General features: G+C 39.0%; 1 long non-coding RNA gene across 1 annotated transcript; it reads left to right on the top strand.

The window, feature by feature from the left end:
* The first annotated feature begins 214 nt into the window (after window positions 1-214).
* On the top strand, window positions 215-24,288 carry LOC103349817 (uncharacterized). The gene is made up of 3 exons (XR_517956.4): window positions 215-398; window positions 15,092-15,213; window positions 17,559-24,288. It is a non-coding gene; the product is annotated as an uncharacterized lncRNA (long non-coding RNA).
* Window positions 24,289-25,456: the final 1,168 nt, after the last annotated feature.

The raw sequence follows: 25,456 nt of genomic DNA, 5'->3' as shown, positions 1-25,456 counted from the left end.
TTCCTACTGAAGATGGGGCTCAGATCTACACCTGGATAAATCTGGCTGGGTTGCCCTAGAATCTGGGGAGGATTGGGTTCCTGAGATATACAAGGTGTTTAAATTGCTGAATAGCATAACCAGAACTCCCCGTGGATGGCTGCCTTGCTGAGATCTTTCCACCAGGGTGGTTGATGGAACCAGGCTGGGGGAGGCGGAGTACAAGGCAGTCTGTGGGTTACCATGGAAACCGGAGTGTGTGCGGCCACAGCCCGAGCCAAAGAGCTGTGGAGCACTCCCCCAGCCATGTTGGGGACAAGCTGTTCCCTCTCCCCGGGTCCCGCCTTCGTAGCACAGGTGTCTTTGCCCTGTCCCTGACTTCACTCCACGAGATTAAGGAGGCTTCTTCAGAGAGAAAGGTTTTACTGCTTTTTGTGTATCATTTTTACTTGACTATATATATATATATATGTAATTGTAAAGAAACAATCATATTATGTTGTCTTTCTTTTATATTCTTGGAATATTCTGAAATTAAATGTCCTTGTTTCATAAAAAAAGAACATAGGCCTTTCATATTACAATCATATCTACATTATAAGATTTAATGAGTATTTGAGTAAATATAATAATATGTATAAAATGCTTCTCAAACTGTAATGGATTATAAAAATGTAAGACTTTGTTTTTGAAGGTAGTGTGTGATCAGAGTATAGCGAGCATTATATATCAGTGTTAGAAGTGCTATCCCTGATGAGTTAGAAGTGCCAATTTATTGGAGAATGGAGACCCCTTAAACATTTTAAGAAAAGAAAGTAAAAAAGATCAAATAGAGCTTGGAAAAGATAGATCTGTATGACCATTAAAGAAAATTTGAGGTTCATGGCTTGGGGATAGGTAAAAGACTAACAGAACAGTTCAGATGAGAGATGAAGAGAAGAGTCTGAATCAGACCAGTGGCTACAATATTAAAAAATAAAAATAACAGATGCAAAAGTTATTACCCAATAAAATCCTTGGAACCAGCTAAAAAATGAAAAGGGTGGGTTAAGAAAAAGAAAGACCAAAATATGGCTTTGAGTGTTTGATCTCATACATATGAGACAAAAATTAAAAAAATTTAGAAAATGGAGTTGAATGTTCATAAAAGATGAAAAACGAACTTCAGCATATTCTTACTTTTAGAAATTGGAAAGTAGTGTCCAGGAGACACTGAGATGCGTTGAATGAAATCAAGGACATGGTCAAAGGATAAAGTATTTAGAGGAGAAAGAGTAGGTTTCAGAGAAGCAATAATAGTAGTCCTGGGATAGAAGTCTTTGATGAGAAAGATACCACAAAAACAGAAAGATTTATATTCTCATATTAAGAAGTTGTGAGAGGGGCTGGCTCTGTGGCTCACTTGGCTAATCCTCTGCCTGCAGCACCGGCATCCCATATGGGCACCAGGTTCTAGTCCCTGTTGCTCCTCTTCCAGTCCAGCTCTCTGCTGTGGCCCGGGAAGGCAGTGGAGGATGGCCCAGGTGTTTGGGCCCTGCACCCACATGGGAGACCAGGGGGAGGCACCTGGCTCCTGGCTTCTGATCGGAGCAGCGCCGGCCCTGGTGGCTATTTGGGGAGTGAACCAACGGAAGGAAGACATTTCTCTCTGTCTCTCTCTCTGTCTATAATTCTACCTGTCAAATAAATAATAAAAAATTAAAAAAAAAAAGTTGTGAGAAAGTGGGGTTACAGAAGAGAACTGGAAGGAAGGTCAGAGAAATAAATGAATCAAAAGAACATAGCATCAGGGGTTGACGCTGTGGCATAGTGGGTAAAGTCGCCACCTGCAGTGCCGGCATCCCATATGGGCAATGGTTTCAGTCCTGGCTGCTCTGGTATGCCCTGGAAAGCAATAGAAGATGGCTTGAATCCTTAGGCCCCTGAACCTGCGTGGGAGACCAGGAGAAGGCTCCTGGCTCCGGCTTCGGGTCGGCGCAGCTCAGGCCATTACAGCTGACTGGGGAGTGAACCAGAGGATGGAAGACTTTCTCTCTCTCTCTCTCCCTCTCTTTCCCTGCCTCCCATTCTCTCTCTGTATAACTCCGACTTTCAAATAAAATAAATAAATCTTTTCATTTATTTATTTATTTATTTTTTGACAGGCAGAGTGGACAGTGAGAGAGAGATACAGAGAGAAAGGTCTTCCTTTGCCGTTGGTTCACCCTCCAATGGCCACCGCGGCCAGCGCGCTGTGGCCGGCGCACTGCGCTGATCCGAAGGCAGGAGCCAGGTATTTATCCTGGTCTCCCATGGGGTGCAGGGCCCAAGCACTTGGGCCATCCTCCACTGCACTCCTTGGCCAGAGCAGAGAGCTGGCCTGGAAGAGGGGCAACTGGGACAGAATCCGGTGCCCCGACCGGGACTAGAATCCGGTGTGCCGGCGCCGCAAGGCAGAGGATTAGCCTAGTGAGCCACGGCACCGGCCGATAAATAAATCTTAATAAAAAAGTTATAGCATCCTGAAAGCCAACCAAGGAGAGAAGCTGATACATACATTCATGCAGATGGCTGCTCAGTATTTTAAAATGTCTTATAGGTCAATAAGAAACCACATGTATTTTACCTTAACACTACTACCTAATAATGGCCTCCCATTTATGAGTAATTTATTAAATATTTCTGCGAATGAGTGAATGCTGAAAAATGGGTTGTGAGAATTCAGTGAATAAATTAGTCACTTAAAGATATAAATTTAATTTTAAAGATATTTGCAGTGTTACAAGGATTTATATCATGAGTGTATGTTGCTGCTATTAACGGCAAAGATTTGCTTATAGCTTGCTATTATTAACTCATTTGATATGCTCATTGATTCTATGAAGGAGGAACTATCATTATCTTCATTTTAAGGTTGAGGGAACCTAAATATAGAGAGATTAATAAATCATCTGAAGGTCATATATCTGACCATAGAAATAGGATATATCTGATTGTATCACTCATCTACTTAAAATCTTTAATAGCTTCCATACTGAATTCTTAGTGTTTACCACAGTATCTCGCACTCTGGAGGATTTATTGCCTTCCTTCTGATGGATAGACCAAGGCACAGAAATCAAATCTCTTGCCCAAGGAAGGTAATAAATCCTTGAATGTGCCAGACAATGTGTTAGACACTAAGAATTCAATATGGAGGCTGCTGTAGATTTTAATTCGGTGGGTGATATGATCAGATATACAGTTAATTCTAGTGGTTGAGATTGGGTTTAGCTTCAGGCACTCTGATTCCGGAAGGCCTGCCCCCAAACACTATACCACACAGCCTCAAACTATGTTATGCTTGACATGGTTGCCTATGATATTGAGCCTTATCTGGCATTAAGAAAAAGTATAACTAGCAATGGAAAATTGGGGGAAAAGTGAGTGATTAAAAAAGTAAAAATTTTGATGAAGAAGAAAGTAGGATAGTAAGTATGGAAGAAATGACAGAGTGGGAGAAGTGATGGATAGCCAACCTTCTTAGAGGAAATGTGGTTCTGAGTGATGCGGGGGTCTGAGATGCATTGTACAAGTGTGTGAGAGTGAGTGGACTTGAAGGTCACCAATGTTGTATACCATGAGACCAGGGAGTTCAAAGGCTGCATGTGATGAGCTTTTGGAGACAAATCTAGATAAAGGAAACTTCTATTTTCAGGCAGTATCTCAGAATTGCTGGAAATTCACTTGTAGTGTGTTAGCAGTATCCACATGATGGGTTACAATCCTCTTGGAGTTTCTTCTCTATGGAAGATGCTAAATCCCCTGTGGGGTTCCTTCACTTCTAGAGTTGTGAGTCTAGAGAAGTTCCTCTCAATATGAATTTATGGAACTTTCTTTTTAAAAAATGTATCTGACAGAGAGAGAGAGAGAGAGAGAGAGAGAGAGCACTTTTATCCACTGGTTCAAATGTCTACAATAGCTTTGCGAGGTTGGGGCTGAAGTGGAGACATGACAATTCAGTCTAAGTTTGTCATAGGGTAGCAGGGACTGAACTACTAAAATTATTACCTCCCAGGTTTCACATTGCCTGGAGGCTGCAGTCAGGAGCCAGAGTCGGCAAACATATCCAGGAGACAGAGCCAGCAAACTAAAATGTAGGATGTAGGCATCTTAAGCATTTAGTAAATGTATGAATTATGCAGATTGTGCCTAATAAGAGGTCTCATCTCACTTCTAAGTAGAGTATTATAGCAGGTAACTTCCCTTCATTGTACTTTCTCCAAAGATGTTGATGATAATAATTTTCCTAAGGGAAGTCACTTGAGGGTCATGTATTCAATTCAGAAGTCAAGGATGTGGTTTGGAAGTTTAAGTGTCAAGGGTGAGACTTTATGAGTGACAGAAGACACTGATATTCCATTATATTCTGTTCACACAGAGCTGCCCTAAAGATTCCTGCCATGTTGCACCACTCCCAAAGGTCCTAAGCTAAAAAAACTAGAATTCCCTCACAGTGCTCTGAGTGTCCTTCCATGGTTCCATGTTGAAACAGCCCCAGTTAACATGAATTATGTCTGGTGGATTGTGGACTTCAGAAAGAAATGTTACATGGTTTAGGAACAGCTCTAGTTGAATCGACAACCTCGCTCTAAGGAGAGAATCACATTTGGTATTCATTATTATTCCAGGCTGCATATTTCCTCGTTCACCTGTGCTCTCTCTCACACACACAGATACACACATAAACACACACACACACATGTTCACATGCACATACATGCCTTTTCCTCAATAAATCTTCTTAAAAGCCTGACATTCTTCTTCTGAGACAGACTGCACATTAGAAATACATGTTGAGCCTAGTGAGATATAAAACATAATTCCTCTTTAAAAGAAGACATTTCTTTTTCTTTAGATTCTTATTCATTACCGGTTCAGGAAGTTAGAAGAACAGGCAATAAAAGGCAAAAATGAGCCACATTTTCCCATAACAGATAGTCAACTTCCATAGACTTTTGTGTCATTCTTCAGAGGTATTTTTTTTCTTCCTCTTTGAAACTTTTGCAGGTATAGTTTTTAACTATGCTGTATTAGCCTCAGTGATAACCTAGTGAGGGTCAGTCTGTAACTGCCTTTTGGATCGCGAGAGAGAACAGAAGTTAGAGTGGGACTAATAGCATGTGGGGAGTTCAGTGCTTTGGCTGCTTTGAAGCCTATCTGTCAATTTTTCTTAAAATACACACGTCTGTACACTGCCTTGGGTCCTTTCGCTGACTGATTAATGTGGCTCCTTTCCTCCGGGCGAACACATGCTGCACTTGCCTTGTTTCTAGCAGCCAAGCCCCTCTGGTGTTGCCCGAACTATACCTGGTTCTTTCCGACAGATTATTGTGATGATTAAGAAAGTTTGATGATACATCATTTTTCAGATTGCAGACCTCCTATCAGATAATAGAGTCAGAATTGTGAGGCTGCTGCAATGCTCTGAGTTCAAATAAAGTGTCAGGATGACTAAGTACAAGGGATTTGTGGAATGCTTTAATGTTGCCTCATTTCAAATCACTTCATAAGCAGCCTAGTAATGAGCTCAATAAATTCTGTTGGAGGAGAAAAAAAAAGAGCCCTGTATTCACTACAGAAAAAGTAGGTTGCTATTTTATAATTAGGCCTCTGGGCTGGTGGGAAGGAGTCTTATTTCCTGTTTGAAATCCACTTTGTTAGCTCTGTGATGTGGAGATGGCTAAATGAGTATGAAATATTATAATTAAGGACATCACAAGCTGTTTATCTTATCAGCAGTGTTTTTCCTTAAAGGCTGCCTGGTTGACCACTTGTGTATTATAACGGCTCTTTTTTGTGCTTTGCCAGTTGTAACCAACAGAGGTTTATCTGCCCCTGAGGGGTGAAAGAAGCGAGAGGAACAGCAGCCCAGAAACCAGAGTCATGTGAAAGACCAAAATTGCTTTTATTTTGCCTGGATCAGATGTTCTTTCCATTAGCTGTAAGAAGCTGCTTGTTTATAGAAATAAGCAAGTTTATAAAAACTGTGATAAACCTGGTGAGAGCATGTGACACATGCTGTCTAGGGCCAGCCCATGGGGCGCTGCCATGGACTTGCTGCCAGGCATGGTGTTTTCTTTTGAGGAGAACACAGAAAACCAATCCCACTTTGGAAAATGAGAACTAGTTTATTATTGATTTGGGTGGAAAGCAAATGGCTGGATCTTTAACCTCCACTGTGATTTGACAGGCTCTACCTTATGATAATCTTTTGACCTGCCAACTTCTGTGCTTTTATTCAGCTGGGGGAGGGCGGGTCCTGCACTGCTATAATAGGCCAAAATGACAATTCTCACTAGGTTGTGCTGAAAAGGTCCAGATACAGTGATTTGCCTGGTAAGCTATTTGGCTGAACTAAAAAGATCAAATCATATATTTACAACAACTTGCACTAGTGTTGATTTCTAAAAAAAATTCTAGTTCTCCAAAAACACAGTGAAATCCAATGTGCTCTTAAGAATGACGGCATATCTGGATATTCAGCATTGATTTGCGGTTGGCAAGATGATAGAGGGTGACACATTTTTCCTCCAAATTCCATCCATAAACCTAATTTGAGCCTAGAATCTGAAAGCTCTTTCTGTGTGCATGCTGTCTGCAGGCAGAATTGCTTTAAGTAACAGGACAAAATAGTGATAAACTCAGTCACATTAGAAGTGTTCAGCACTTCTTTTTTTAACTTTTATTTAATATAAATTTCCAAAAGACAGCTTATGGATTACAGTGGCTTTCCCCCCCATAACTTTCCTCCCACCCGCAACCCTCCCCTTATCCACTCCCTCTCCCCTTCCATTCACATCAAGATTCATTTTCAATTATCTTTATATACAGAAGATCAATTTAATATATATTAAGTAAAGATTTCATCAGTTTGCACCCACACAGAAACAGAAAGTGTAAAGTACTTTTTGAGTACTAGTTATAGCATTAATTCACATTGTACAACACATTAAGGACAGAGATCCTACATGAGGAGTAAGCACAGTGACTCCTGTTGTTGACTTAACAATTGAAACTCTTGTTTATGACGTCAGTAATCACCTTAGGCTCTTGTCATAAGTTGTGAAGGCTATGGAAGCTTTTTGAGTTCACAGACTCCGATCTTATTTAGACAAGGTCATAGTCAAAGTGGAATTTCTCTCCTCCCTTCAGAGAAAGATACCTCCTTCTTTGATGGCCAGTTCTTTCCACTGGAATCTCACTCCCAGAGAGCTTTCGTTTAGGTGTTTTTTTTTTTTTTTTTTCCAGAGCGACTTGGCTTTCCATGCCTAAAATACTCTCATGGGCTTTTCAGCTGGATCCGCATGCCTTAAGGGCTGATTCTGAGGCCAGAGTGCTATTTAGGACATCAGCCATTCTATGAGTCTGCTGTGTCTCCTGCTTCCCATGTTGGATCGTTCTCTCCCTTTTTGATTCTATCAGTTAGTATTAGCAGACACTAGTCTTGTTTATGTGATCCCTTTGACTCTTAATCCTATCATTATGATCAATTGATCACTTAGACTAGTGAGATGGCATTGGTACATGCCACCTTGATGGGATTGAATTTGAATCCCCTGTTCAGCACTTCTGATAAGGTTTTATGTGATTGGCTGGCACTGTGGTGCAGCGAGTTAACCCCTTGGTCTGAAGAGCTGGCATCCCATATGGGCGCCTGTTTGAGACCTGGCTGCTCCACTTCTGATCCAGCTTTCTGCTATGGCCTAGGAAAGCAGTGGAAGATGGCTCAAGTCTTTGAGCCCCTGCACCCACATGAGAGACCCAGAAGAAGCTGCTGGCTCCTGGCTTCGGATTGTCACAGTTCCGGCCATTGTAGTCAATTGGGGAGTGAACCATCAGATGGAAGACCTCTCTCTCTCTCTCTCTGTCTCTCCTCTCCCTGTGTAACTCTGACTTTCAAATAAATAAATAAATCTTTAAAAAAAGGTTTTATGTGATTGATACACAGGGCTCATATTTATGCCTGTGATTTTGTGCCCTAGCACATTTTGCACTCAGTCCATTCAGCCTTTCATCTTGGGACAAGTTTGGGTCTCTGTGGAGACATGGGCTGTTTGCTCTAATTCACTGTCCACTGTGGATGCCTGTGCCCAATTTACACAATAGCACCACATGAGCTAGAACTGAGTCCTGTATTATTTTCAGTAGTATAAAATGACATAAGTCTGCAATTATAACCTTTCTGTTATCATAGAGGTTATTTGAATACCAGGGCTCCGGAAATAACCTTATGTACATAGAGGCCAACTTTGTCCATTTGCAGAATTATCGTACAAACATTTGCATTGTTTGTATTAAGTGCCAGCATGTAAGCCATTGAATGTTTTAGAACAGAGGTTGGTAAACTTTTTCTGTAAAAAGCCTTACATTAAATATGGGTATTTTAGGATTTGCAGGACATGAGGTATCTGTCGCAACTGCAGCTCTGCTGTTGTAGCACAGAAGCAGCCATGGGCAATACATAAGTGAAGGGGTGTGGCTTTGTTCCAACACAGTTTTATTTATGGATGTTGAAATTTGAATTTCATGTAGGCTTCACATGTCACTGTTTAAAAATGTGCAAACCATTCTTAGCTCAAATTCCACACAAAAGTGGGCTGCAGTCTGGATTTGACTGGTGGCCAGTAGTTTACTGGTTGATATATCTCTTCTACAGTAACTAGAAAGTATGGTCTCTACTTTTCCTGGGGGCTGGACCATGGTAGGGACAGGGTAACCACTGAATGAGCGTTATAACTCTAATGACACATTCTGAGAAACTGATTTTTTTAAAAAGATTTATTTATTTATTTGAAAGTGAGAATTACACCGAGAGAGAAGGAAAGGCAGAGAAAGAGAGGTCTTCCATCTGCTGGTTCATTCCCCAATTGGCCACATTGACCAGAGCTACACCGATCCAAAGCCAGGAGCCAGGAGCTTCTTCCGGGTCTCCCACACCAATACAGGGGCCCAAAGGACTTGGGACATCTTCTTCTGCTTTACCAGGCCATGGCAGAGAGCTGGATTGGAAGTGGAGCAGCCAGGACTTGAACAGGCACACATATGGGATGCCGGCACTGCAGGCAGCAGCTTTACCCGCTAAACCATAGCACTGGCCCAGAAACTGATTTATAAAAGGAGAAAAAGGCAAGCGACATTTTAAAACATTTTATTTCCTTTAAGTTCTTTATCTATCAAGTTTTTCAAGGGAGTGAGACCATTTGAAAATTATCATTGGAATGCAAGAGAGAATCAACAAAAATTGAGATCTGCCTGATCATAAATCACAATTAATGCTGTAAGTTCTACCTGATGTCTGCAGGGTTCTAGTATTCGTTTGTTCACTAATTGATTTAGCAAATACATGTTGAGCTCTTGCTTTCTGGAGGATCTATGACACATTAATTCTAGAGAAAAGAGCAAATGGTTGGAGGCAGGTTTGTTGACCTAAGAACTCTCAGCAAAGCATTCCAGAGGCCAATTAGAACTGCCACAGAAGGCTGAGGACAATCAGCCACCAGCAGATAGATGACCTGTCTCATGGATTCTTTCTGGGAGCAAGTGTGGCACACACCTTAGGAGAAGGGGCGGGGTTCCACATGACAGCAGAACGTCAACAACAGCTGGACACTATCCACCAAAGCACAGCTTTCCAGGGTGAATGTGGGGCTTTCAGCCACAAAAAATCAAACAAGCAAACAAACAAACAATATAACCTGAGATCTTAGCAGTTCAATCTTCTAGGAGGAAGGAAAGCCCTCCTTTATTTGCATATTTGTTGATAACATAGAATGAAATCTTTTGCTCTTTCCTCCTGAGATTTTTGTGTTTTTAATAGGTAGCTCCTTCTATCTGCAGTCTATCCATTGTTTTCCCTGCCACGCTTGATGTATTTCTTCATTTTTTTTCTGGGACAGCCTTTCTGAAGTAACACCTTCATCACCACACCACCTCATCGCTACCACCACCTTACACACTGATGGGATTCCCTGAAAGCGAAATTTATGATTGCACTTGATTTTTCAATGAAAGTATTAATTGAACTGATAGAGGAAAGAGTTAACGTGACTTCTCATAGTCATCCACAATTCAGGCAGTCTGCACAGAAACTAAATGCATCGGGAAGAAGTAGAAAATTTATTTTCATTCCAAAGTGCCCTAAACATCTGGATGAACGTGAAACATGAGAAATGCAGTCAAGTGTCCAGATACTACATCTTCTAAATGACAAGCACATTATATTTACTGATTTCTCTGCCTTAAAATCTATATAGAATAAGGCTCTGACACAATTTATTCATTCTGTGCAATATTTGTGGAGGTCTTCATATTTTCAAATAGTTTTTCCAAATTGTATTTTACTAAAAACTGCTTAGTGCAATTTTAGCAATAATTCCATTTTGCAGGAGTCGCAACTTAGGGTGAAGACATGAAGAAACTTGCCCCAACTCATTGAGAGAAGACAGGGTCTGAGAGCTCCGTCTAAGGCACAGGTTCTTTCAATTATTCCATACTGTCTTATTATTTGACAAAATAGCACGAAGGCTGCTGTGAACTCCCTTTGTAAGTATGGTTACAGAAACCAAACTGTTTAAGCCATAATCTTAAATGAATTGCTGATATTTTCAATCTTCTGTTGAAAGCCTCACCTGTTGGTCCCAAGTTCTCTCCTAACCTAGCCCCGGAAATGCGAAATTCCAGATCCAGATGTTCTCTTTGCTGCCTGATGCTTCCCTTTCCTGAGAACTTGTACAACATGGCATGTGGTTTAAAGTTGCTGAATATCAAGCATTCAGCCAAGCCAAATGCCTCATAAAGTATTAGGCAGATGAACACTTTGCTGTGGATGTGATCGTTCATCATCACAGGGAGATGTATAAGCAGCATCATTCCTAATGAGACAAGAGACACAGACTTCACGTTTGATGTGATTCTGCCAACAATTTAACATGGTGCAGTTAAAAATGACATGGATCATATATTTGGTTAGTGGTCTGTGAGGGGAACTTATCTCAGCCCCATCAAGATGGGGCATATACTGTACATCCCGTAGCCTCCCGTGAGAATGTTTATTTTAAAGGGGGTGGGGAAGGGATACATTCATGAGAATGTGGTGATGCCTAATTGCTTTCCAAATCTAGCATAAATATTTACCTAGAGAAAATTCTCCAAGACATTAAGGCAACTGTTCTCCTAAGCCAGGGAAACACAGCAAACCACAGGCATTTGTGGGCTGTCAGAGAGGCCCAGTTGATTCACAGTAGCGCTTGCATGTGCCTTCTTGAACCTCCATGGTTACTCTCCTACTGACACCCTGCAGGCTCTTTTTTCCACTCTTAGCAACTTAGGCAAACAAGACAAAAATATCAATTTGTAAAAAGTAGCAAACCAGGTACAGAGAAAATGCAATAGAGGGTTTTTTTTCTTCCTTTCTCCTCTGTTTCTTCATTCTGGACCCCAATTTCTCCAATGTCCAAGAGACCAAGAGACCATGACTGAGAAAGACGTAAAGTTAGATGAACCATGTTCCTGTTTACCTGCAGAGGTGTTCCAGGGAAAATTGAGGCTTTGGGTGTTGAGGCTTTGGGTGTTGAGTCACTGGCACATTCAGTATCTGCCCGTGGCTGTGCTGAGCTCAGAAGGTGTGTCTGCCTTCACTTACCACCCCTAAAGTAAAGATGCAAAACCCAGCCTAGTGGGGCAGGCAGAAACATATGTTAAACAATTAATACAGAATGATGAAGGATGGGCCTGGCGCTATTAAAGCATAAGGGAGGGAACTCTAACCCAGATAAAGGACAGTGGCAAGACTTCCTAGAGGAGAGAAACATGTGCACCCTTGTTCGACGCTCCTGCCAGGGCTCCTGTTTCAGTTTGTCTCCTGTCATCCTAGGGCTTCCCACTGGGTGGCTCACATTTGCTGTTTCTCACTTGTCCCATTCCAATCTGGGCTGTGATGCTGCTGTGTCTTGTCTCTCTCCTGCTCAGTGACAGGCAAAATCTCTGGGATGTTTCTGCTGAAGTCTGCAGAGGGAGCTGATGCAATGGTCATGACTAGTGCTGGTGCTGCTGGACTGACCTGAGTACCACTTCTCCCCCGACCTCCAGCCCTGTAACACCTCTCACCTTCCCCACCCCTCACCTCAGGGCTAGCCCTACCACAGGTCCGGGCACTGAATAAAGATGGCTAAACTGTATTGAATTGCTGCTCAAACTATTTTGCCTTGTGCCCACGCTGCTGCCACTTTAATTCTGAACAATGGTTTTCATCCCTGTCCCTGCTGCCATTCAGAGAAGCTGTGTGCTTGGGTTTTCTTGCAGAGAAAACAGTTCTCAGTTTTCCAGTTGGGCTGTCTGTGGTCTTAGGACTCAGGGGTATCAGGCAGTGGAATCTTCTCCTGCTGTAGTCAGGAGAAAAATAAATGAAAGCCTCACTCTTGACCTTAAAGCATTGTCGTTGGACATAATTTGTGTGGCTTGATGCTCCCTTTCCAAAGATAAATTCTTTCCCAAGATTATCTCTTACTCTGTCATGCATATAAAATTCTAAAAGGCTTTCCTGAGCCAGCGTTCCAGATCTGCACAGACACATGGGAGCCTCCAGAGAATGTAGCTTAAAATCTAGCAGATAGGAAATGAAAAAAGCAGGGGAGAAAGTAGAGTGCCAGGGCAAAACAAAAACAAAAAACAACCATGTTTGCATGGAGGGCGGAGAACTGCCAGTCCCTACCTAACCAACTCTCACATACCCTAGCAGTCTGGGTTCCCTAACTCAGCTTCTGAAAGACTCCTTGTGCCCACAGGAAAGAGCTGTGGGGTAGAACATCTGAAGAAACCCATTGGTTTTGAGTTCCACCCTCTTCTTGGATCACTGGGAAAACTAATTGATGTGAGGCTGCCTTTAACCATAGTAACAAAAAGAAGAGTGTATGGAATCCTGGCCAGCCACGCCCCCATGGGGTGATAAGAAAGAATAAGTGTGACTTAGCCAAGGGGATTGTCCCACAGGAGGTTTAATTTTCTTTTACTGGGGAGGATCTGATCTCTGAAACTTCAAAATGTATGGCACTTAGAAACTCTCTCTATATATATGTATAAATATATATGTATATGTACTTTGTAATTAAATATCAGTGATTTCATATAAAATATTTACTTCTGTACTCTTCGTCTTGATAGCTTTCATTTGCAAATATCTGGAGCCCTTAGCTTGGACAACACCTGTCATTTTAGATTTTGGAATATAACTGCGCATTTTAGATGTACAATATGTATTTGTGAAATTATATTAAATAAAATTGGAAACTATATCTGTTACTTGGCTTAAACCCTTGGACTTTCAAAGAACAAATCTGTGACTCAGTAATGTTGTAGTAATAAAATAAGGAGTATCCAGCCTGGACTCTGTTGCTATCTTTTTATTATTTTTCATTTTGATGCTTTTCTTATACTGTTGGCTCTCTTATTAGTACCTCCTGTAGGGAAATATTTTCCTTTAGCATAGTATCTTAATAACTATTATGGTGGCTTACTCAGGGTTTCTCAATGCTTAGCATTCTCAGGAATTGTAATTTGGTAAATATCATGTGGGCAAAGGGACTGCATTTTTTAAAAAATCTTTCAGTGATTGCATATTTTATGTGTGATCTAGGCACATTCTTAATATACAGAAACAATCTCCCTTGAGAAATATGGCATGATTTCTGATAGAAAGATACCTCATTATAGATTATAATTTAGAATTTTAAAAAGATCTTTTAAAAATCCGTTTCTAAATATGGAAGGCTGGATTTTGAGATTTCAATCCCATGAATTCATTTTCAGCAGAGCCTTGTTTGATTAAGCTCATTAGTCTCGGTAGATGGGCGACAGCCATTGTAACTGAATTATTATTGTATAAAACAATTACTATTTCTCATCAGCTTCTCCTTCAATGTATTCTCCAAAGTGAACACTTCACTATGAAAGAAGCAAATATGAACACAGTTTTCAGCATCTTCTGAAATTATGGCATGACAGATTGTATATTTTGTTGTACTTTATTATTATTCTTCATCCATTTCCAATATAATTTTATTTATAAAAACATTATTTCAGCAATATATAGTTTTTTCCACCATTCCTCAGAGGCTTTGAAACAGCTTACAGTAATATATACAATGATGTGGTGCATACTTCGTCCCTTGGCAAAGTCATTAAGAACCTGCCAAATTAATTCAATGCTGATAAATTTTGGAAAGATAATAAATGCTTTTGATATTTGAGAATTTCTGTCATTCATCATTTTGAGCTTCTAGGTCACTGTGCCTATACCACTGCCTACACTTTTTTTCTTTTCTTTTTTGCCACTGAGATAAGAAATTATAGAGGCAGGTAAGAGGTTTGCGAATGGCTAATTATAGTCAATTCCTGATTATACATGGGGGAGTCATTGCTGATTATCTTCTGCAAATCTTGCTTTCAAGTTCTATTGACATTCAAACAGAATGGGCTATAAAGTCATTTGTGGTTATTACTCAATACCTTTGGTCTAATTTCCCTTCCCCATGTAGCCTATCACCCAGCAGGAGATCTTTTATGTCAAAACACTTAATTACCTCCCCAAATCAGTGAAGGTTAAAAACAAAGCAAAACAAACAAGAAAAACAAATATGGCATATTTATAGCCTTTCACCCTGACTTATGATTTGCTTTTACCTGCCTGGCTTGAAGCAACTTGCAGAACGTAATGAAAACAAAGACTCTTTTCTGAAGGCAACAGCAAATCTTCTTCTTAGGGGCCCACTATGTTTGAGTGGCGTTAGGAGACCATGAATTAAGGAAAAGAGATCTGTACCAGCCACTTGTACTACAAAACCTTGATGTGTTTGAGGATACTTTGTGTGTGTGTGAATATGTGTGTATGCATGTGTGAAAGGTTTATATTACAGACACCAAATATCTTTGTGTATGTATAGATGTGTGCAGTATCTATAAGTCTGTGTGTATCGGGGAATGTCAAATACAAGTAAAATAACTCAATGAAATGCATTCCATGTCTTCTGTGTGTAGTTAATGAAGATCTTCACCCTCTTATATTCTCAGCCACTATATACTGCTTATGTTTTTATAGATGTAGAACAGATGAAGGATACAATCTTTAGTCCCCAATGCCAAAATATTCTAATTCTACTGTTTCCTTGGACCTGCAAATCTTCTCTGGGTAAGGGTCAAAGATACTCTCAGGACTCAAAGGTGAGACTTATTTTTAAACAAAGATTTGCATCCTTAGACCTCCAACAACAGAACCAAACTGTTTTGCTTGTCTCCCTTACAACATCACATGTTGTGAATTTCTCAGATACATTCCTATAAAAGAGAGAATTTGCCCATTCCTTGTCCATGCATTTGCTTGCAGAATACATTGTTGGCTTGGATGCTGTTAATACTGCCACCATCCCTGCCCCACCCCCGCCCCGCCTTGTTTTTAGAAGCACCATGTGACCCTAGAAAAGCAATGCTTGAAGTGTGTTTCTACTTCACCTGTGAGAAGATCTAATGTATTTCATCATTAGACTCCTGTGGAAATATACAATGAAAGCAGGGGATCTGGTTAGTGCCGGAGGCAAAGCACTACTAACTCATCCCAAAAGATTGCTTTTTGATTAAGGGGCTCTTGCTGTAAGGTACTCAGCCTTTGCTGCCTCTGATATGAACTGCTATTCTTAGCTTTATCACCTAAGTTGAACATCTAATTTTTTTTTTAAAGAAACGGCAATTATATTAAGGAGTCCTCTTGTAAGGTACAATGCCTTGAAATTTTCAAGTAGAATTCAATAAGCAGACTGAACTTTGTGCCGTAGAATTCGGTAGAAATTCATAAGAGAAAAGAATTTGTCTGGGGAAGGTAAGGATCATTCCACCCCAAATGTTTTCTGGGCAAATAGGACTGTTATCAGGCACAATTCAAACTAGCAGTCTGCCCTGCGTTAAGAAAATGAAAGGTAGTCTAATGAATAGCTGAGCTTAAAAACAAGGTAATGCTTTTTTTCCCCCCTCTTGCATGCCCTTCATTTTGTTAGGAGAGTGAGAAGGCAGTGAAAGGGGGTAGAGTAAGCTGATGGCAAATATATAATTTACTTTCCAAACTGGGACACTTTTGGAGTTGAAGGTACTCTAATAATAATTACAACAGATAAAAGACATAAACTGGGACTCTTGCAGGCAAACTGGGATGTTTGGTGACCCCTGGGAAGTACAATTAATACGGCTTTATGTCCCTGGTCTTTTAGCCTTGCTGTGACCATGAGCTCACAGTAGAAACATCATTTCAGTTGATGGCTTTTTTCCTTCAAGGTTTCTGATCATAAACTGTCTGTGGTTTAGGCAATCTCAATTACACTTTGTGGGGGAATAGGTTTTCTGTTCTTGGCATTCTGTTATTAGATTAACAAGCATTTTATTGTTCCTTTTGTATATGGACTTTTTACATTTGGTACAATTGGAATGTGAAAAAGGAAAAAAAAAGTATTTAATAGGACAGCTAAAAAAGAACATCAAAGCCCACTATTTGAATTATCTTTAACTGTTAGCTATCTTTTGTTCTTTACAGCTCCTCTATCTGTGGATTCTGCCTCTTTTCTTCATATAATGATACTGTTTTTGCATTTTCCCTGGGAAAAGAAAAAGGCAGAAAGAAATTTGTTGTGATTGTTTTATAAAAATCCTCCTGATTTTTCTTTCACAGAACTTTCTCAAGAATGGAATACATCATAATTTTAGTACACAATATTGGTCTAACTGGGTATCCTTTGATACTTCTCAAGCCAAGTTTGAAACTGAAGAGATCAATCTGAAACAAGGACAACTGTGTACTAACATTAGGAATGTGAAATGTTGTGGTTTCATTCATCAGCTTTAAGTACTCTGAGATGGCAGATTTTGGTTATGTTATTAAAAATACTACTGTCATGTAAATGACAAAAACTCACTTGAGAAAAGGAAACTGTAAATCATGCTTAATTGCTGATTTTAAACATTGTATATTCAGAGCTCTTGCAGGTGTTTGGGACATATTATGCTCTGCTGTAGAGCAAGCAAAGCAACCAACAACCCCAGAAGGTGATACCCTCCACTTATTAAGAGCTTATCCAGTGCCAGAGTCCGTGCTAATTGTTTCAAATACATTAGCTCATGTAATCCTTAAGGAAATCGTATAGGTATGATTTCTATATAAAAGGTAAAAAAAAAATCAAAAGTCCTAGAGGGCAAATTACTAGAGCAAAATCACAGGGGAATAAGAAAGTGAAAATCAGACTATGGTAGCATTAAATGGGTATGACTGCCTACTATTTAAAGAGAAAATTTAGGTGAAATTTTAAAAAGATAAAAGTATCATTTTGTAAATAATTTTCCACTTGAATTACTGTGTGCATATGAAAATTACTATTTGAATATGAATACACATTTTAAACCCTAGTTTTTTCATAATTTAAAAAAATCATTAGGAAAGTTAAAGGCAGGAGAAGTGTGTTACTAAAAATGTGACCCTTAGCTCTTTCTTCAGTTACACAAATCACTTCTCTGTCTCCCTTACACAGAATGCTTCCCTGTGAGGAAAAGAAGAATGATATCCCAAGACCCGATTTAGCAGCTCTTAACACTGCTCAGCTCACTTTCTCCACTAGAATGACAATTCACTATTCATCATTCCCATTATCTGTCTTTTCCCGTAAAGATCCTGAGAACTCCTCCTCCTTCAAAGACCCATCAGCTTGGTAACTCCCATCAATAAATGAGTGTTGGATTAAATCGACTGAACTGAATCACAGGTCTCCAGACGCTGGTCTACAAACTGACTTCCCCATCTCCTGTCTCTTGTTTGTTCTGCTTGAAAGAAAACTGGAAATCAGAGAGAAAATATTTGAGAAGTTCCTAAGTCTCATACAGAAAAACAATCAAAATGTATTGATGCCATTTGGGGTCAAAGCTGGGAAGCCACTTAATGTTTTGGAGGATAAACAATGAGTAGCAATGGATAAGCATTTGCAATAGAGATTGGCATCAGTCAGAGCTTTGTTCAAATTCTGATCTAAACCATGATCAGCTATGTGACCTTGGATATATCACTTCTCTGGCCTCATTTTATGGACCTGGAAATGGGATAATAAATTTATGCCCCCCAGGGTTGTGGTTGAGGATTAAAATAGTGAAGGTACATTTCTGGATGGAAGAATGCATTCAGTTCTTGCTTGTTGGTGTCTAAGTAAACAGGACTGGCTTCTAATTCTTAAAGATGTACCTGCATTTAGTGTATCAGTAAGCACTATTAAGAAATGAATGAAGACATTTGTATTATGTAATAAAGTGAAATCAACAGTGCTAAATCTTAGTTTAAGATAGCTTATGTCACTTCATGATTTGTATCATGTTTTCTCTTATAGAAACAAAGAATGCTAATACAATTTTTTTTTATGATGGATGTGACTCATTGACCTTCCTTATGTTTGGAGTAAGGATATTTAGATGGAAACTGTAATTCATGTATCAGGAGCCTTTTATAGAAATCTTGAATGGATATTGTGTTTTAAAATATAAAGTTATTAGAATGTTTTCTGGGCATTCTGTTTTCTACTTGTACCCATTAAATTCTGTCCATTCATGATAAGCACTTTATTTGGTTTCTATCACATCTTTCTTACAGGAAAGCCTTACGATATCTTGTGTAGCTAATGACACACTCAAATTATATACAGAATTAAGTGATAGGAAATATTTCTAAAAGACTGCCTTTATGAAACTGCTAATAAGTTGATGTCTGTTTCCATTAATGACCTGAAAAACAAGTGAAGCCTGTCGCATTTCAAACAAAATTGGGTTAATTACAATATTTTTTTCTATTTTGTGCAGAGATTTCCTTTCAGTTATCATGTATTTATGATTAAAGATGTGCAGATCCACTTTGATATGTGCAAAATCTTGTTACAAATATTTGCTGGGCATTCTTTTGGAACCACGAAATTCAAATTATTTAAGGCAAATTTTGAAGAGTGTATTCTTAATAGGGAAACTCTTAGCCCTTCTCCTTAATGCAATTCTTTTTATTCAAATAATGGGGATGAGTCTTATGGTATTGTCCTGTTAGCTTCTTAACAATATTTTTTACTTCTTTCATAGTGACTGCAGGATTATTCCATAAATATTATTGTTTCACATTTGATGTTTAGGACTGAAGCTTAATATTGATGACATTTCTCATCTTCTGCACATGCATGTCCCTGCATTCACGGTTCCAATTTAAGCTGAGTATAAATACAAGAAGGAAAAATAATGTTGTAGGAGATAGAATTAGACTTGCCTGGTTGATTGTGTTGGGGATGCAGCCGCAGCTCTCTGTAGCATGGCTTGCCACTCAGGGAACCTCCATCATGAGATTAAAGTGCTTTTTCAAGCTGTCTGATGAGGGACTTTTAACTCACAATGTCTAGGTATTGCAATGGCTTCTTCTCGTCACGGTTGCTAAAAACACACAGCCTTTTGTCAGGCTACAGAATGTTTTAATTCCCAATGCAAATCTCGGTGACATGTTTGTTACGCTAGCGGATATACCTGACAGATCCTATTCTGAGTTTTCCAGGAAAAAACACACGTCAGCACGTTTGTGGGATATCAAATCTTTTATGTGAGCATGCCTTTTAGTAATTGGGGAAACCATTTCAAACTAGAGTTGATTTGATATAAAAATACCATGGAAGTTGGTGTTTGTATAATTCCTAGCGTAAGTACATTTGAACAGATCTTGTTGTTAGTTACAAGAATGGTTTTATGGTTTGCATGAAGCGCTAAATAAGAGTCTGTGAAAATAAAAATAATGCTTCCATCACACCTTTGCTAACCTTTAGAAATATACTCATTGAGTTTTACAGTTACACATATGTGTACAAAATGTGTAAAGAATTATGGTACATGCACTCAAATAAATATAAAACAGAACAATTAAATACACATGTTTCTGAAACCATAAATCATAGGTGTTTGCAGAAGTATTCTGAAGTGTATTTACTATGCACTACAAAAATAGATATTAAGGAAACTTTCCTTGAGATTTCAATTCCATCATTTATTTATAATGAGATACATTGCCTTTAGCCAACAGAACATAGATTCAAATTCAGGTCACTTGGATGTAAGGAACCTACCTGAAATGTTTGGTCACAGTATTCAATAACGTTATGGGCTTGACTGTGTATGCAGTGTCTCCTGGTAATAAAGTTTTTTGAGTTTAAAAGCAGATTTTTAGATCACATTACACTGTGTCCCAAATTCTTCATTTCTGTTTTTAGAATTAAAGGAAAGGAAGATGTGAGATATACCCGTTTTGAACTTCTTCATTAATTTTGCTTAGTACTGCTACAAAGATTTTTAAAACATGCTTCCTCATTACAAAATGCTAGTAACTGCAAGGTTTCAGTAATATCCTCAATTCCCCTTCTTTTTATCCATTACCACTTGCGTTTGCTTTTTTTCATTCTTATATGTGTCTTTGTTTTGAATTTATCATCTGCAATGTAGTATTTGTTATCTGAGACTATTCTATGTATGAAAATATGAGAACTAACAGTATAAAACTGGGTGAGAATAGATTAGAATTGGGCATGTATCCTTTTAATCTTTTTATTGAAAATGCAAGTTGCATATTTAGTGCACTTTAATCTTATTTGAATAAATTGTTATGTTGGTTCAATTAATATGTTTGGATTTCCTTGCTCAGGGGCAGAATTGTGATAAAGTATTTAAATTTCTATTTGCAGCCCTCACCTTGTGGCATGTGAAAAGGAGCTTATCTTGTTTCAATTTGCAGGCCACCAGAATCTATTTTCCTTTTAATATAGGTATAAGAAAGACTAAGCATCCCGACTTGCTGCAATTGGTGAGAATATTCTTAGACTTTACAAACTTACTGAAAGAGAGTGTTGAATTGACTATGGATCCTCTGCTTTATTTTGAATATTTTTATTCCTTTGTAAGTTACTAAGGTTATTTATATTATTCTGCTGAACTATTTGCTATTGTGGAGATTTGGTGAGTCATTGAAAAAATGCCTTTTGAGTTGTATTTTTTCTTTGTTATTACCAAGAACCTACTGGAGGAGCTCAGGGATAGCTATAACTGTGTTAATGTACTTCTACTTCAGGACCCGGAAATAATGTGAGATCTTGGGAGGGTCATGTCCACAATCCGATTGACAAAGACTGCATAAGAGCAAGCAACTTCTAGAGAGTTGTGGGCTTGTGGCATAACAAAAAATAAAAAAGGGCAATGGGAGCAGGAAAGGGAGAGATTTAAAAAAAAAATTTAACTGTAAAGGAAACAAATTTTCCTCTGGGAAACTACTCAAAGTGCAACACAAGCATATTTTTCTAATTAGATAGATTACTCTATGCCTTTGGCACTTAAAAGAAAGTCCTTAGATTCACAGCCTCCTGAGTTAAACGTATTTCCCAGGTTAATTCTCTGGAAATTAAATCTGGCACTGTTTTTCGCCACTTTGCTCCCTTTTTTTCTATTTCCTTTTCTTTTTTCACCTATGGCTCATTTCCTTCTCTCTTTTTGATCCGTCCTCAACTCTTCTACCTGTTGGAGTGAAATGGAACCAGCTCTGACGTTTCCCCTCCATCTTTGTCCCTTGAGGCAGAATGAATCACTGCTTAGCTTATATCCCTATAAGACTTACTTCATCCCATTTCGTGCGTACAGCTCTTCATTGTCTGTCTCCAACAACAGCTGGTTGCCCACATGTCCATTATGATTGCATCAAGGGCATCTTAGGAACAAAGGTGTCATTTGTTTCCTGCTGTTCTCCAGTGTTAGACATACAGTTTTACATAGAGAAACCACTCGAAGGAGGCTGAACTTGTTTCTGGTTAAACATTATCAGCAAATAAGCCCTTAAAATCTGTGAAGTGAAGATTTATATTTCTTTTTGATTTTTAAATTTAGAATTTTTTTCCCTTTTTATATCTGCCTTCTCATCTTCTGTTCATTCACTGAGATACCCCTAAGTGCCACTACAGAGAAGAGTAGAGATGTGTGTATTTGGAGTGTGTCTCCACACAGGACTGTGTATGGTGTGTGCTGCAGATGCAGGGGACTCATTGGTCCCAAGAAAGGAGCTGACGAGAGACTAGGGCTGAGAAAGAAATTGTATTGTACTAACAAGCAATCATTGGGAAATCATTTTAAGACTTTGACAATAATTTCCCAGTGGTTGGTTGTCTAGAAAAGGGAAGGAAAAAAAGAAAAAGAAATAGTGTTTTATGCTGAATACCAAATAATTCCATATGACAATGCAAATCAAGTTTGAATGCCAGAAGCGTAGAAATTAAAGCCCACTCAGCCATTAGGTTGTCTGTCTTGATCAAGAAGGCGTGGAGATTCGTTGCCTCGGAAAAGCAATGTGAAGGAAATGTAGAAAAGGAATTTGAAGGTGAGAGGCTTAAAATAAGAGCATTTTTCAGTTTGTTCCAAATGAAAGCCAAGGCAAGTCAGTAATACAGAGCTAATGTATCACTAAAATGTGATAAACAAAATGTTATACCAAGTCCTGCCATTGAATACTGGGGAAATCATCTTATAAAAAAATTAAAAGGAGAAAGTATTAGGGTACCAAACAGCATGCCTTTATGAAATGGATCACTTGGAATTGGGTTGTGGTTTCATTTTGTATGACACATTGGCATACATACATAAAACGTATTGCATTGAGTGTTACAACATGCAATCCCAAGGTCTCCTTCTTTTGGTTTGTTTTGCATAAGTGGTGTCTATGTTTGTGCCTCTACTGATGGGAATTCATATATAACCTACTGCAGTGAATTTTTGAACTGTCTTTTGTGATGAGCTCCTTTTCAGTACCTAAGATTTTTTCTTGAGATTTCTGTGCCATAAGAGACTTCAAATGTGCATATTAGAGAATTTCATTGAGCAAAAAAGCTTGGATCAAGGTTAGATAAAGAAAAACAAAACCTTTAGATTTTTTTCTCTTACATTTCTTAAACCAATTAAAAATGGACACTGGTTTATTTTATTATATTAAGAAGTCTGGGTTCAAAGGAAAATTTACTGAGAAAAGTAAATGGAAGCTTTCAAGATAAAAAAAAAATGCAGTTTACTAAAAGATATACATTGACTAGAGGTCGAGTGGTTGGAAAGACATCAAGGCCATAATCAGAGACTTAGTTCCAGCATTATCTATTGACCACTCTTTAGGAGACTTGTGGCCACATGTGGTCATACCATAGAAACCTAATCTTAGAACCAGGGGCAAAAGAACTGTGGGGGGACAAAAAATCAAAGAGGTAGGCATTTGGCCTTGTGGTTAGGTGCCCATATCCCACATAGAAGAGTTTGGGTTCCGTTCCTCGCTCTGGCTCCCAATTGTAGCTTCCTGCCCATGCAGACCCTGGGAGGCCGTAAGTGATGGCTCATGTAGTTGGGTTTTTGCCAGCTCGTTGTCTGCAATTGGGAAATAAATCAGAGGATGGGAGTTGTGTCTGTCTGCCTGTGTCTCTGCCTCTGGAATTAAAAAAAAAAAAAAAGGCAAGCAAACAAAAACAAAACAAAAATTCGATGTCCTTTCTTGGCACCAAGGGGAGGTGATCCCTGCTTTTGCATGTGAACTCCGCCGTCTTTTATTCCACAGTTAATGGTATTGATAATTCTGTTTCAGCTCATCTCTGGGTGAGGTTGGTGTCTCTGCTCCATTTTTTCAGTAAATCCAAGAGGCTCAGCTCAAGTCGAAGAAACCCTAACATGATGGTAGACACTTTTCTTATTTTTAATAGGCCAACAAGGTAATATAACTTCTTTACAGAGATGAATAGCATTTACTTTACAGAAGTTGCATAAACAACCTGCTTGCCACCAAGGTTGCTGCAGATGACTGCACATCAACTGGGGGAGCCTTGCTCAAGAATCGCTTCTCCCAAGAAGGCTTCTCTGGCTGCTCTGTTTCATGAGCTTTCTCCCTGTACTAACAGCCTGTTGTGATGTGTTTGCTTTTTCTAGCACACAGTTGATTATAAATAACAACACGTCCTTCATTCAGAGGTCTAAGGCAAATCGCATGGCACTCAATTGCTTGATTCCAAAGCAGAGGTGCATTGTCATATAAAAATCAAGGCAGCACTTACTAAATGCACAGACATTTACTGAGCTCCTGCTATACATCACACTATGAGTTAAGTGCTAAGCATGCAAAGATGTATAAGATCTTTAAGGAGCTTACATTTTAGTGGGGAGAACAGATTGATAAACAGAAATTTATTTCTTTATTTTGTGATACATTTAGTTCCAGCTATATACACCCAGCGCTGGTGTTGTGTGGAAATAAATCTGCTGATTTTTACTCTGGATTTGGAAAATAATATCTCCAGGGAAACTTCACTATAGATCCTTATTTCTAGTTTGGATTTGAATAAGTGCTTTTTTTTAAACTAGACAAGTAAAAGAAAAGGCATCCAATGCATAGCTACAGAAGTGGGATACAGCATATTGTGTTTAGAAGCTGTATGGATTGGTGAATTACTGAAAAAGAGTTATAGAGAATGGCATTAATGGAAGGAAAAAAACCTGGGGGATGAAGTTGAAGAAAGAATCCAGAGATTGGTCATGAAAGGTTTCTCATGTGATGCCAGGGAACAGCAGATTAGAATTAGCCAAGTCACAGTGAAAGCAGTGAGTGATGGCATCTGACAGAGAGGAAGAAGGCAATACCCTGCACAGCACAGGCAGAAAAATCTTAGAAATCCTAAAGCCTGGTGCCACTTAATGTCCAGACAGATGGCTTTCCAGAACTCACCAACAACTATAGAGGCACCATGCTTGCTTGCACTTCACAGCACAATGATTGAAATGCAGACTGGTGATCCCAAGTCATCAAGGAAAGGAAAAATTATGTGCAATAAGCTATGTTTATGAAGTCAGGGAAGTGTGTAATAGAGTTTAGAATTCATCAAACAGTGAATATGAGAAAAATGTTGGGTGTTTACAGATATGTGTATTAATGTATGAATCCTCTTATTCTCCAACATGGCCAGCTCTGTTAGGCATTATTATGGTCAATGTTATCTTTTCATATCCATGTTAGGCTACTTTCACTCTTTGTTGACAGATGCCTCATCATATACTCCCCTCCACCACTGAGGCCAGTGCTGGGGATACTTAGTTCCTTAATCAATCTTTAATGATTGTTTTTTAAACTATAGTATACCTCTTCTCTATTGTCTACCTCTTCTCTATTGTCTACTGGGTTCTTGGCTGACTCACTTATGGGACATCTCAGGAAGCCACTGAATTCTCCTATGGATTATATTACAGAGAATAAATCCACTGGCTGTACATTATTTTGCAGAATAATATACCTAGGAAGCTGGTTTTGGGAAAATGACATAATACTGGAGAAAGGTGTCAATTTAGAACTCAGAGAGTCTTGGATTGG

Source organism: Oryctolagus cuniculus, chromosome 5, assembly GCF_964237555.1.
Source record: "Oryctolagus cuniculus chromosome 5, mOryCun1.1, whole genome shotgun sequence".
Classification (NCBI taxonomy): Eukaryota; Metazoa; Chordata; class Mammalia; order Lagomorpha; family Leporidae; genus Oryctolagus; species Oryctolagus cuniculus.
Note: the sequence above shows the minus strand (reverse complement) of the source record. Positions and strands in the feature narration are given on the sequence as shown.